Source organism: Castor canadensis, chromosome 7 (assembly GCF_047511655.1).
Source record: "Castor canadensis chromosome 7, mCasCan1.hap1v2, whole genome shotgun sequence".
NCBI classification, from domain to species: domain Eukaryota; kingdom Metazoa; phylum Chordata; class Mammalia; order Rodentia; family Castoridae; genus Castor; species Castor canadensis.
In genome coordinates, this window is record NC_133392.1 from 57,537,365 (window position 1) to 57,549,757 (window position 12,393).

Consider the following 12,393-nt stretch of genomic DNA (forward strand, 5'->3'; position numbering starts at 1 on the left):
GGTGTTTATGGGAATAAGAAGAAAAAATAGAACATAAAATAAAGGTAAAATGTAGAATGGCAGGAGGTTTACCCTTTTAGGAAGGCCTTGCAGTAAAGTAGATATTCGAATAAAATCATTGATGGGAAAGAATTTTAGGACAGAGAAGGTGCAAGACTCAAGAGAAGGGTAAAATGGAACATTCTGCAAGAATGGTAAGCAGTCTTATACAGAAACTGGATAACAAAGGGCACCAGCAGCAGTCCCTGACCTGCTCAGGACTATGGCCTTATTTGGAAGGCTCTGGAGAGTCATGTAGACTTTTGGATAATTTGCTCAGAACTACTCTTCAGAAAAATGAATTTCCCAGCAAATGTGGGACACTATCGCAAGAGGTTATAGGAATGAGAAATAGTCTGGACTATGATGATGGAAGTAATGAAAAGGACTTCACAGGACTTTCAGCTAATTACAAGAGGATGGGGCTAAATCAAAGATTATTGCCAAAAATACCATGCAGCTATTAACGGATCTGTGAAAAAACAGTGTTTTAAGACATATATAAACTCACAACAGTGCAATAATAGTAGATTAGAAAACACTGTGCTTTACAGGCAGCCATTTCTACATAGGAAACGCATGCAGACATGGTAGAAATAAAAATATAGATGGATACATGCAACAGTTAGTGATGCTCTCCGGGCAGGTGGAATTTCAAGTCCTTTGATTTTTTCTTTTTTCCTTTTCTTGTGTGAGTTTTTCAGATTATCTGTGGCAAATATGTTTTAGTCACATCCCAGAATAAATGCAGTTATTCTTCAAGAAAAGATGATTAACAAATTTTCCAGGAGTAATAGGGAAAATGACTACAGTATTGTTAAAAGGGAACAGGTCAGAGAGTTAAAAAGTCAGTCAGGGTTGCAGAGCCCAGATTTGATGAAGGGTAATAGTTGTCAACTTTCCTATTACAGAGGTTGACTTTGAAATGTTCCTTTGCTTTCCCTACAAAATAACCAAGTATGAGGTCAAAGATGTACAACTGGAAGTCATTTTACAAAGTGCTTTCATTATTATTCATTTGGTCATGCTTTGAAGCAAATTGTTTCCGTGTGGCAACAATACATCAGCTTCTGTACTAGATACTAGTGATATCACAGTGAAAAAAAGATACCATCACAGTTTCTTTTGTAAAACAACCCATAATCTAGTTGGGAAATGAGCCTGAACACAGGCAACCAGCAATAGTTCTGACTTTAGCCTGCATCAGAATCACCTGGAGGGCTAGTTCAAACACAGATTCCTAAACCACATACCTGGAGTTTCTGATTTAGTTGATCTGGGGTGGGACCTCAGAATTCGCATTTCTAATGTGTTCCCAGGTGACACTGATGCTACTGGTCTGGGATCCATACTCAGAAACACAGCCATGTGTGATGATAAGTGCTATAATAATGGGGCTATCACAAAGGTGGCTTGTAACACATGGAAGAGGCATTCTCCTTCATAAGGAAAGACAACTCAAAAGACTGAAATCTAAGGAGAAACTAGGAAAAGTGACTTTTTTTTTGAAAGGGACAATAACCTGAGCAAAGAATAATCTGAGCCTAACTCTATCTCAGTAGAGTGTTCAGCAGAGAAGAGATAGTAATAGATTTGGGAAAAAAAATCAAAACAAATGAATAAAGGGGCAGAACAGACCTTTGGAAAGTACCAACACATAGGAGGAAAAGATCAAGTAGAGGTGACAAAGATAAGAGAAGGAATCAGCAGGAAGGAGGTAGAAAATTAAAGGGTCACGAGATAAAGATCATTTCAAAACATCAGTGCTCAAGAGAGCCAGGAATAGTGAAGGCTAAAAATGGCCTTTAGATTTGGACAAGAAGAGTTGTAGATATAGCAGAATAAAGGGACTGGACTCATATTTCACCAAATATAATGGCAACAATAAAAAGAAGTATTTTCTACATATGAGAAAAAACGTGCAATTATAGACCTAATACAAATATAAGCAATACTATGAAAAACAAGTCATGCTAAGAGGAGGTCACCTATGAGAGAGGCACAACAAAAAGAGGAAGTTAACAAGGTGAATATGGTAGATGTTCTTCCTATACAAGAATGAATATAGAAATTTTAAACCTTATGATGATCATAAGAAGGGGATTAAGGTAGAAAGGAGAAAAATAGAAAAGATGAACCTATTTGGGTTAAAATACATGTATACGTGGAAATGTCACAAGGAAATGTCATTGTGTCTTTTACAAAATTGGAGGACAGGAGGGCAGAACAGTTCTTGTCTGGGGGTTAGGTACCAATGTGGGTGAGTGGGATGTGGATAAATGGTGTAGCAGGGTGAATATGGTGCAAATACGATGTACATATATGTACATGAATGGAAAAATGATACCTGTTGAAGCTATTCCAGGAATGAGGGAGAGGGGTATAAAGGAGTATGATGGAAGGAGTAAATTCAACTATGACATATTGTAAGAACTTTTTTAAGTGTCACAATGTACCCCTAGTACAACAATAATAATCAAAATAAATAAAAAAGAAGCATTTCCTACTCAGTAACCTAAAGACTACACTTTATTTACATGACTTACTTTCAACCATTTATGGGAGGTAGATGAAGAACAAACATAGTTGCTTAAAAATTCCATGCTGATATTCTTTTATTTCTATTTTATGAAAGAGGGATGCATTAAATTTTAAGAAAACACACTAACTTTAAGAATAACTACTGTGCAGTATTCCTTGATTTCAGTTTTAGAGTTTTATTAACCTATTAACTTGCAATGTACCTTTGTGCACACTGCAAAAGCAAAAGGTCTGGCCTCTGGTATTTCATTGTTCCTGCAATTGGACTACTGTGTACATATGTGGCTGTGCTAAAATTATGCCTGCATGGTGAGGCATACTTTTAACATAGTGTCACAGAGCCCTTGGTGGGAATCTGGAGTCATGAACACATAACAGGATGTATTTTGTGAAAGCATAATTTTCTGTTTCAACACTGCACTCTGTGAAGGCTTTATCCTACTCGAGTCTCAATATTTGCTTAAATCTAAAAGCAGACACACTTCAGAAGATGTATTACCCCTTTAGAAGGCACAAGAAATCTTTATCCCCTATATAAATCTTCACAAATTGCTAAAGATTTTTGAAATGTATCATCTTGCTTCCTGAGACAATTTTGTTTCTTTCAATTATGTTTGAAAATATTTTAGAATTAGTGGACTCTGACATTATCTTGTTGATCAGTTTACATTTAACAGTATCCTAAAATTCAGGGTCTTATTATATCATAACAGGACTGTTTTTGTTTGGTTGGTTGTTTTTGCAATGCTTGCGATTGAACTCAGGTCCTTATGAATGCTAGGCAAGTGCTCTGCCACTGAGTCATACCACTGATAGAACTGGACTGTTTTAATAGCTAAATAAATAGTTTCCTACTTCCAGTTATTTGCTCCAAGCCATTCTTTTTACTATACACACATTTTTTTTCTCAAATGCAGAGTAATCATGCCCTGCCTTGATGATAACTTTTGATAGAATCTTAGTTGTCCATAAACTAAACCCTAATCATTTTCACAAGAAACCTCCACAGGCTGTTCCTAACTGCTCACCACTCTCATCAGAGTGTACATTCCAGCCACACTGTCTTCATCCTTGTTTCTTGATCATACATCTTCATATCTCTGTGATTTTGTTGTTATTTGAATTTGCCTTAATCTCCTTGCTCCATTCCTTTCCCTCCCCCAGGTCACCTAAAGAAACAATTTCTACTTCCAAGAATTCGTTGAAATGTTATGATGCTCTGCGAGGCCTCTCCCACTTCCTGTACCCCACAAAATGAATTGCCTTTTCCATTGTGCTTTAAAAGCACTTTGTTCATATAACAAAATACTGTTTATTCTATTGCATGATGATTTGTATGCAGCTGCTCCTGGAGTTTCTTTATAGTAGTTGAAAATATACACAGAAAGAACTATCAAGTAAAACCAGAACTGGAAGGGCTGATGGAGCTAAGGCCACAAGGGAATCAGAATAAGCCCAAGGGGTGAGGAAGAAACCACTCTGCACACACACAGTTATGAGGTAAAGCAATAGTGTATAGATTAAAATGAGCAACTGGATGGCAAAAGGAAGCTGGAGAAAATATGTACAGAGAAATAAACACCTAAAGAGAGGAAAGGAGCTGGGCTCAGTGGTACACACCTGAAATTCCCTTACTTAGGAGGATTAGGAACTTGAGGGCAGACTGGGCTACATAGTGAGTTCCAAGTCAGCCTGGACTATATAGAGAGATCCTGTCTTAGGGCTACCTTAAAGAAACAAACATACCTTTGTTTTGATAATAGAGAACAGGAAATTAAAACAAGTCCTGTTTGGGAGACAGCCTTAGTAGGAGGGCAGAGGATATAAGGAAAGGGTGAAGGAGGCTGAATATAGGGGAAATATTATGTACTCATGTATGAAAAAGGAAAAATGAGACATGCTGAAACTATTCTAGGAATGGGGGAATAAAGAAGGATGATGGAGGGGTTGAATTCAACTATGATATAGGGTACAAACTTTCATAGATGTCACAATGTACCCCAGTACAACAATAATATAATAAAAAATTTTAAAAATCACTTGAAATTAAAAAATAAAAAAATATATAAAAAAGAGGAAACAATACTCAGAAAACAGAAAGATAACTGGGAGTTGACCATTTCTGAGAGCATACAATCTTGGGTTAAAAGTCCACAGTAATAATAATAGCAATAATAATAATAAATGCTGACACTCAACATCCATACTTTGTGCCAGTGTTCCAAGTACTTTCTCCATATTAACATACCTTATTTTTATAACAAGACAGTGGTAGATACTATCACTATCCTCTTTTTGCAAATAAAGTCCTCCAGTTTTTAAAGAAAAGTTGTCTCTCTAATATAGACAGAGTTCATGCATGGTGCTAACTGCTGCCCCATAATACATTCTATTGTAATACTATAATAATTTCTGATGTCATGAACGAGTCTATCATACTCCAAACTAAGGATCTCACTGAAGGAAATATTACAATACCTGGTGTAAGAAGTAAAATGATGTGCTGGTGGGGTATATGTGTGTGTGTGTGTGTGTGTGTGTGTGTGTAATTAAAAGTCAGATCATGATACAAAGCTCTCTGTTTTGACATCTGTAAGTATAAAATTCAGCGACATTAAGTGCACTCCCTTAGTTATGTAAACTTCATCACTATCCATCTCAGAATTTTATGCTACCTCAGATACTCAGTACTCATAATTTCCCATTCTGCCTTCTCCCTAGCACTTAGCATCCTGCATTATAATTTTTTTCTCAAATTTTGACTATTCAAGGTGTCTCATATAAGTGGAACTATGCAGCATTTGTCCTTTTGTGCAAGACTTACTACACTTATTGTTTACAAGGTTGATCTGTGTTATAACAGGCATCAAACTTTCATTAATTCTTAAAGCTAAATAATATTCTACTGCCTATACATACCACATTTTGCTTACCCATTATCTACTAATGGAAGTTTGTGTTGTTCCCATCTTGTGGCTATTGTGAATAATGCTGTTATGACCATCGGTGCTATTCAAATACAAGTTTTATTATTTTTTTATTGTTGTGCTGAGTGGAAGTGCATTGTGGCATTTACAAAAGTTCTTACAATGTATCAAATATATCATACCTGAATTCATCCTCTCCATCATTCTCCTTTATCCCTCCCCTTCCCCCATTCCTGGAATAGTTTTGGCAGGTATCATTTTTACATTTACAAACATGTGTACATAGTATTTGCACATATTCACCCTCCTACACCATTTCCCCACACCCTCCACCCCTCCACTGGTACTGACCTCCTTAGACAGGGACCTGTTATTCAATTTGTGAAAGAAAAAAAATGACATTTTTGTTTCTTTAAGATAGTTTCACAAGGAGATTCCTTGTGACATTTCAATGTGTATATGTATTATAACACAAAGTGGTCCATCTCATATATTTTTCTTCTTTCTACCTTAGTCTTCTTCTGGTGATTTCAATAGGTTTAAAATTTTTATATTCATTCTTGTATAGTGAGTATTTCTTTCTTTTACCCTCCCTTCTCATATGTGACCTCCCCTTAGCGTCACCTGTTTTTCATAATATTTTTGTATTTATATTAGGTCTATATTCTACGTATGAGAGAAAATTTGTGCTTTTGGCTTTTTGAATCTGGCTAACTTCATTTAAGATGATGTTCTCCAACTCCATCCATTTACTTACAAATGACAAAATTTCATTCTTCTTTATAGTTTAATAAAATTCCATTGTATATAAATACATTTTCTTAATCCATTCATCAGTAGTGGGGCTTCTTGGCTGTTTCCATAGTTTAGCTATTGTGAATAGTGCTGCAATAAATGAGGGTGTGCAGGTGCCTTTATTGTAACCTGACTTACATTCCTTTGGCTATCTCCCTAGGAGCAGTATTGCTGTCATATGGCAGTTCTATTTTTAGTTTTTTGAGAAGCCTTCATACTGTTTTCCATAGTGATTATACTTGCTTACCTTCCTGACAACAATATATAAGGGTTTCTTTTCCCCATATCCTTGCCAACATTTGTTGTTGTTTGTGATCTTGATGGTAGCCATTCTAACAGGAGTAAGGTGGAATCTTAACATGGTTTTGATTTGCATTTCCTTTATGGCCAATGATGTTGAGTATTTCTTCATGTGTTTTTTAGCCATTTGGACTTCTTCCTTTGAAAAAGCTCTGTTCCGTTCATTTGCCCATTTCTTCATTGGGTCATTGATTTTTTGGAGAGTTTAGTTTTTTGAGATCCCTATATATTCTTGTAATAAGTCCTTTTTCAGATGTATAGCTGACAAAGATTTTCTCCCATCCTGTGGGAAGCCTCTTCAAGTTAGTGACCATTTGTTTTGCTGTGCAGAAACTTTTTAATTTCAGGTAGCTACATTTATTAATCCTTTCTCTTAGTTGCTGAGCCATTTAGTTCAATTTAGGAAGTCATTGTCTGTGCTTATTAATTCCAATGTGTTCCCTGATCTTTTGGGGACTTCCTTTAAAGTTTCAGGTCTTTTATTAAGGTCTTTAACCCACTTTGAGTTGATACTTGTACAGAGTAAAAGACATGGATCTAGTTTCAGTTTTCTGCAGACAAATATCCAGTTTTCCCAGTAACATTTGTTGAAGAAGCTGTGTTTTCTCTATGGTATGTTTTTGGCAACTTCATAAAAAAAATCAGGTGGGTGTAGGTGCCTGGATTCATATCTGGGTCTTCTATTCTGTTCCACTGGTCTTCATGTCTGTTTTTGTGCCAGTACCATTTTGTTTTTATTGCTATGACTCTAGTATAGTTTGAAGTTGGATATTGTGATACCTCCAGCATTGCTCTTTTTTGCTCAGTATTGCCTTGGTTATTCATGTCCTTTTGTGCTTCCAAATGAACTTCAGTGTTGATTTTTCAATCTCTGTGATGAATGTCATTGGAATTTTGATGGGGATTGATTGAATGCTTAGATTGCTTTTGGTAAAATGCCATTTTTACAATATTGATTCTACTAATCCAGGAACATAGGAGATCTTCCATCTTCTTTAGTCTTCTTTGGTTTCTATCATCAATGGTTTATAATTTTCCTTGTAGAGATCTTTCACATCCTTTGTTAAGTTTATTACTAGATATGTTACTTTTTGAGGTTATTGTAAATGGAATTATTTTCCTATGTTGTTTTTCAGTTTGCTTATTGTTTGTGTATAAAAAGGCTACTGATTTTTAAAATTGATTTCGTGTCCTGCTACTTTGTTGAAGCTGTTTATGGTATCTAGGAGTTTTTTGATGGAGGTTTTAAATACAAGTTTTCATTTTTTTTTTGAATATACATCTAGAAGTAGAATTGCTGGATTATTTGGTAATTTTAAATTTAGCTTTTTGTGGAAGTGCCATACTGTTTTTCACAGGGACTCTACCATTTTATATTCCCACCTGCAATGCATAAGTGTTCCTTTTGTTCATATTTTGGACAAATATTACTATTTTAATTTTAAATCAAATAGATTAATTTGACTACATTTACATTCAGTTGCCTTACAACACTATTAAATATCTAAAGTATACTTGAAATACTTAGAATCTGCAAACTGTCTCAAGGTTTTCTTTCTTTCCCTTCAGGTATCAAAAACTTGTATTTCAGAACCTCTCCCTTCTATCAACCCCTGCTAAGACCCTGAGAGAGACCCTAGAAATGCTTTCATATGATCATTTACCCTATAAAATTTGTCACAAGTGCTTTGAGGGTCAATGAAGAGGAAAGTCGAATTGAAGATACATTCAGATTGGGTTTATTGGATAGTTTTAGATGGCTTATAGCATCTTTTCTGTGTGTCTGTCACTTTGTTTATAGATGTGGTGTTGACTCCGTAGGATGGAACCTCTCTCTCTCTCTTAACCATAAATGCTCTCCTTCTTGAAAATCCCACAAAATGTGGAATTACAAAATAAATTGTTATTTTAAAGGTGATCAATAGTGAGAATCAAAAGAAAAAAAGGAGAAGCAGTTTCATGGAGGTATGTTCAACAGATAATTTATATAAATATTAGACCATTTTTCTAGATTTTGTGATATTTTGATATTTATTAGCATTTTAAAATTACTAGCTAGTTATTTATTTTTGCAGTCTAATATAATTTTTTTCTTAAAGAAGGCATTGACTATTTTATGAGATTTTGGCCCCACACAGCCTGGACGCCTATAACCAGTGCAATTTTTATAAAGCTACCTGTTTTCTGAAATGAAAAACTGAACACAGATTCCTTGCAATATTTATCTAAAATGTCTTGATAATAAAGTGACGATTTTGCTTTCATGAATATGGGAGCACTGGATAAAGAAGACTTTTTAAATGTTCTACAATATTTAATCCTTTGCAGAGACAAAAAAAAACTCCTTTCCCTCCACCCTCCCTTGTATGTGCTGGTGAGACAATGAAGATCTGAGGAGTCGGAATAATTTGCCCAAAGTTATAGAAAGAACTCCAGGCTTGAAATCAATGGATTTATGTTAGAGTTGTGCCATGCCGCAAACTGGTTTTATGTACAAAAGAATCATATTAACCCTTCCAGAACCTATTTTTCCAGAAGTTATTGATGTATGCATTGTGTTGGAAAGCAGGGTGCAGAATTAACTAACGTCTCTGAGGTTCCTTCTGATTTTTTACATTTGATTTAATACTATCAACTAATGTGCTTACTTCTCTTGAATGATTTCAATAAAACAATTACTTAAAAAGTAGAAATAAATCTATGTAATTTAATTTTCCCAGAGATAGTTCAATACTGGCATTGATACAAATAATCTTAAAATTTTAGTTAATACAACAAAAGCACTTTGTGAATTAAAAATATGAATTATGTTTGGTACCTAGATGTCTGATTACTCAGTGTCATGGCAGGTAGAGAAAATTAAAATAACTAGATATATGATGTCTTAAATGCATCTAAGCTTGTATGTGAGACAAATTTACATGTCATCTGCTTAAACTGGTACCATCACAATAATTTCAGAATTTTAGTAACCATAGTAATGGCACTAAATCAATGTTCTAATTCTGTGCATTCTTTCTTAGTTGCTTACATGGTTTTCTACTACCTAATCTGTCTCATTTTCTGTGCTTGTTTTCTCACATTTATTCAGTTTTGATAAGATTTTCTATTTTGCCTTCTTCATATTATGTTTCATTTATGGAAATTTACCTTTACATTTTGAACTGAGGCATGCAATGTTTCTCACCAAGACTCTCTAACATCACAACTTTATGTCAGATGATAAAAGTATTTCAGAGGCAGGTTAGGAATGGTGGTAATGATACATAATTTGCCATAAACTCTAGGGTTATTTTCAATAATGAACAGAATTCAACTTTGGCCTCACAACTTTATAATCCCCTTACTCCATAAAGGGATGATCCGTGAATGATAGGATTAAATTGGAACTTCTCACAAGGCTTAATTTGCCTTTGGATAAGAAACTAAAATAAAGTACTCTAGGGGTTGAAAGTTTTTTAAGGGAGGGATCAGAGCTTATTTCTGAGGGAGATGTCTGTCTTTTTACATTCCAATATAAATTTTCATATTTTGTAATCTATGCTGTCAGAGAAAAGGAGAAAAGTTTGTCCTGGCACTGTTTAGTTTGTGGGAAGATGTAGTAAATAGAAAAATAATGTTCCCAAGGTGGTCTGTAAAAAGACAGTTTTTCCACACATGAAAACAACTATTTTTGTAATCTGTATTAAACATTAAGATTGGACAACCCATTAAATCAAATAAGTAAATGAATGAGGAAAAGAATATCAAGCAAATTATTTTGTATAATTTAGCAAAATTGTCAACAACTAGATTTTGTAGACAAATGAAAATGGAATTTTGAGTCAGATCCCACATTTTAATCTACTTCTATTACTTACTAGTTTTGTGTGGTTTTAAACAAGTTCTTATTCTCTGAGCCTCAATTTTCTCAATTGTAATGGCCATAAATATGTTTATTACGAAGGTTGTTGGAAGAATTAAATTAGATTAGCTACATAAAGAAACCAATACCTAGCACACAGTTGGACACTAGAATATGTATCTATGGACATTGCTTCTGAAAAAAATGTAAGAATGCTTTGGGCATTAAAAAAATATTTATACAAATACACATATAGGATTTATAATTTTGTTAGATGCAACAATCATTTTGACATTATAATTAGAAAAATATCCCCTGGTTAAGTAAATGTAAATTTAAGGAAAACAATCTACAAAACACTAAAATATGGAAAAAATTGCCTTAAAAAGATAAATGACTTCTGAAAACAATGCGTCCTATTACAATTTAAGGAAATAGAAAATAATTTGCAATGAAGAAAACCACAGAGACAATGGAAATATTTTTTGAATCCATTATCATCTGCCATTCAGACTTAATAAACTTAGAATCTGGAAAAGAAGATATTTCTACTATTTTCCAAATCATTTGGTTTCAAGTGGAGGAATTAAAAATTAATTTGTTATCTTTGCCAAATCCCTTTCATTAAAGGCATTTTATGTCAAAAATATCTACAAAGTTTCCTTTTAGTGTACTATCCAATTTTATGCAGATATAAAGGCAAAACGGAAGCTATTCACTAATTGCCAAAATGTGTTTCATAACAAGAGGTTGGCAAAGTTAAAAGAAAAAAAAGTATTTGAAATGTCTGAATGTTAGGGATTAAACACTTTCTTCATAGATTTGGAATTTCTAAAGATTCAACTTTAGCTTCGGCATTAAGATGAGTTAGTTCAATTAAGCACTTTAGGAAATGTAACTCTCTAGACTGTTAAGGAATATTTATTATGCACCTACCATTCATTTAAGGTAGAAAACATATGACAAACTCAGAAAATATTTTACTTTAAGGGCTCTGAGGGAGAAAAATTACTCATAAACATTCAATAATGACAAGTATAAGACTTCTAGTTTATATAAGCACTACTTTCCCTGATCAGAAAATATGTACATAAAAGGTAAATTGAGTTGAAATAGAGATATTTCTGTCTCCATCTCTCTCTCTCTCTCTCTCTCTTTCTTTCTCCCTCTTCTCCCTCCCTCCTCACCACCATTACATTGATCTTGTTCTCTTTCTCTCTCTCTCTCCCTGCAGTGGGGGGACTAGAAAAAAGATTATCTAATGTCCTTGGCCCTGTAGTCTGATTTTTATAATATTATGAACATCACCACAACCCCACTCTATGCTGCCATGATCTCCCACGGTGCAATTGAAATAACTTCACTGTGCTCCTCACCACTCTCTGCAAAGTAATATTTCCAAATTAGTATTCTTATAAGGCCTTCATCTCCCCTTTTATGCAGGATAAAAGTAACTTACTGAACATAACCTAAAACTTTGAAATATTTGGGTCCTGCTTGTTTAATTAGCATCATTTCTCTTCAGTCTCTCTTACTTGGTTCCCTTCTTTGCTTAGAGCGTTAGTTTATGCTGTTCCTTCTCTATTCTATACATCCAGGAGATTTCACCTTAAGCATTATCTCCTCAGGGTAGTTTTATGAAATGTAGGTCAGGTTCTTTAATTACATACTGCCATGAAACAATGCCCCTTTATACTTGATTATTTACCTCACTGTGCATGGAGACGCTCATTAAGAGTGCCTACTCTGACTAACGTCTGATCTTCACCTATCATTGTTCACCCAAATCAGGAAACCTTATGTTATTTTCTCTGCGTGTGTGGAAAAGGGTGAGGTAGAACCCCTCATCCCATGAAACTAAGCTCCACAAAAAGGTTCCTCCTACCTGGCAGGCCCATAACAAATTTATTAAACATGTGCCAAAGTGACCACGTTCCACCCCCACAA

General features: G+C 34.6%; 1 protein-coding gene across 4 annotated transcripts in view; it reads right to left on the minus strand.

Moving 5' to 3' along the window:
• The window catches only part of Ctnna3 (catenin alpha 3), a 1,740,232-nt gene that overhangs the window by 539,882 nt on the left and 1,187,957 nt on the right, over nt 1–12,393 (minus strand). The gene's annotated exons all lie outside the window — the stretch shown is intronic.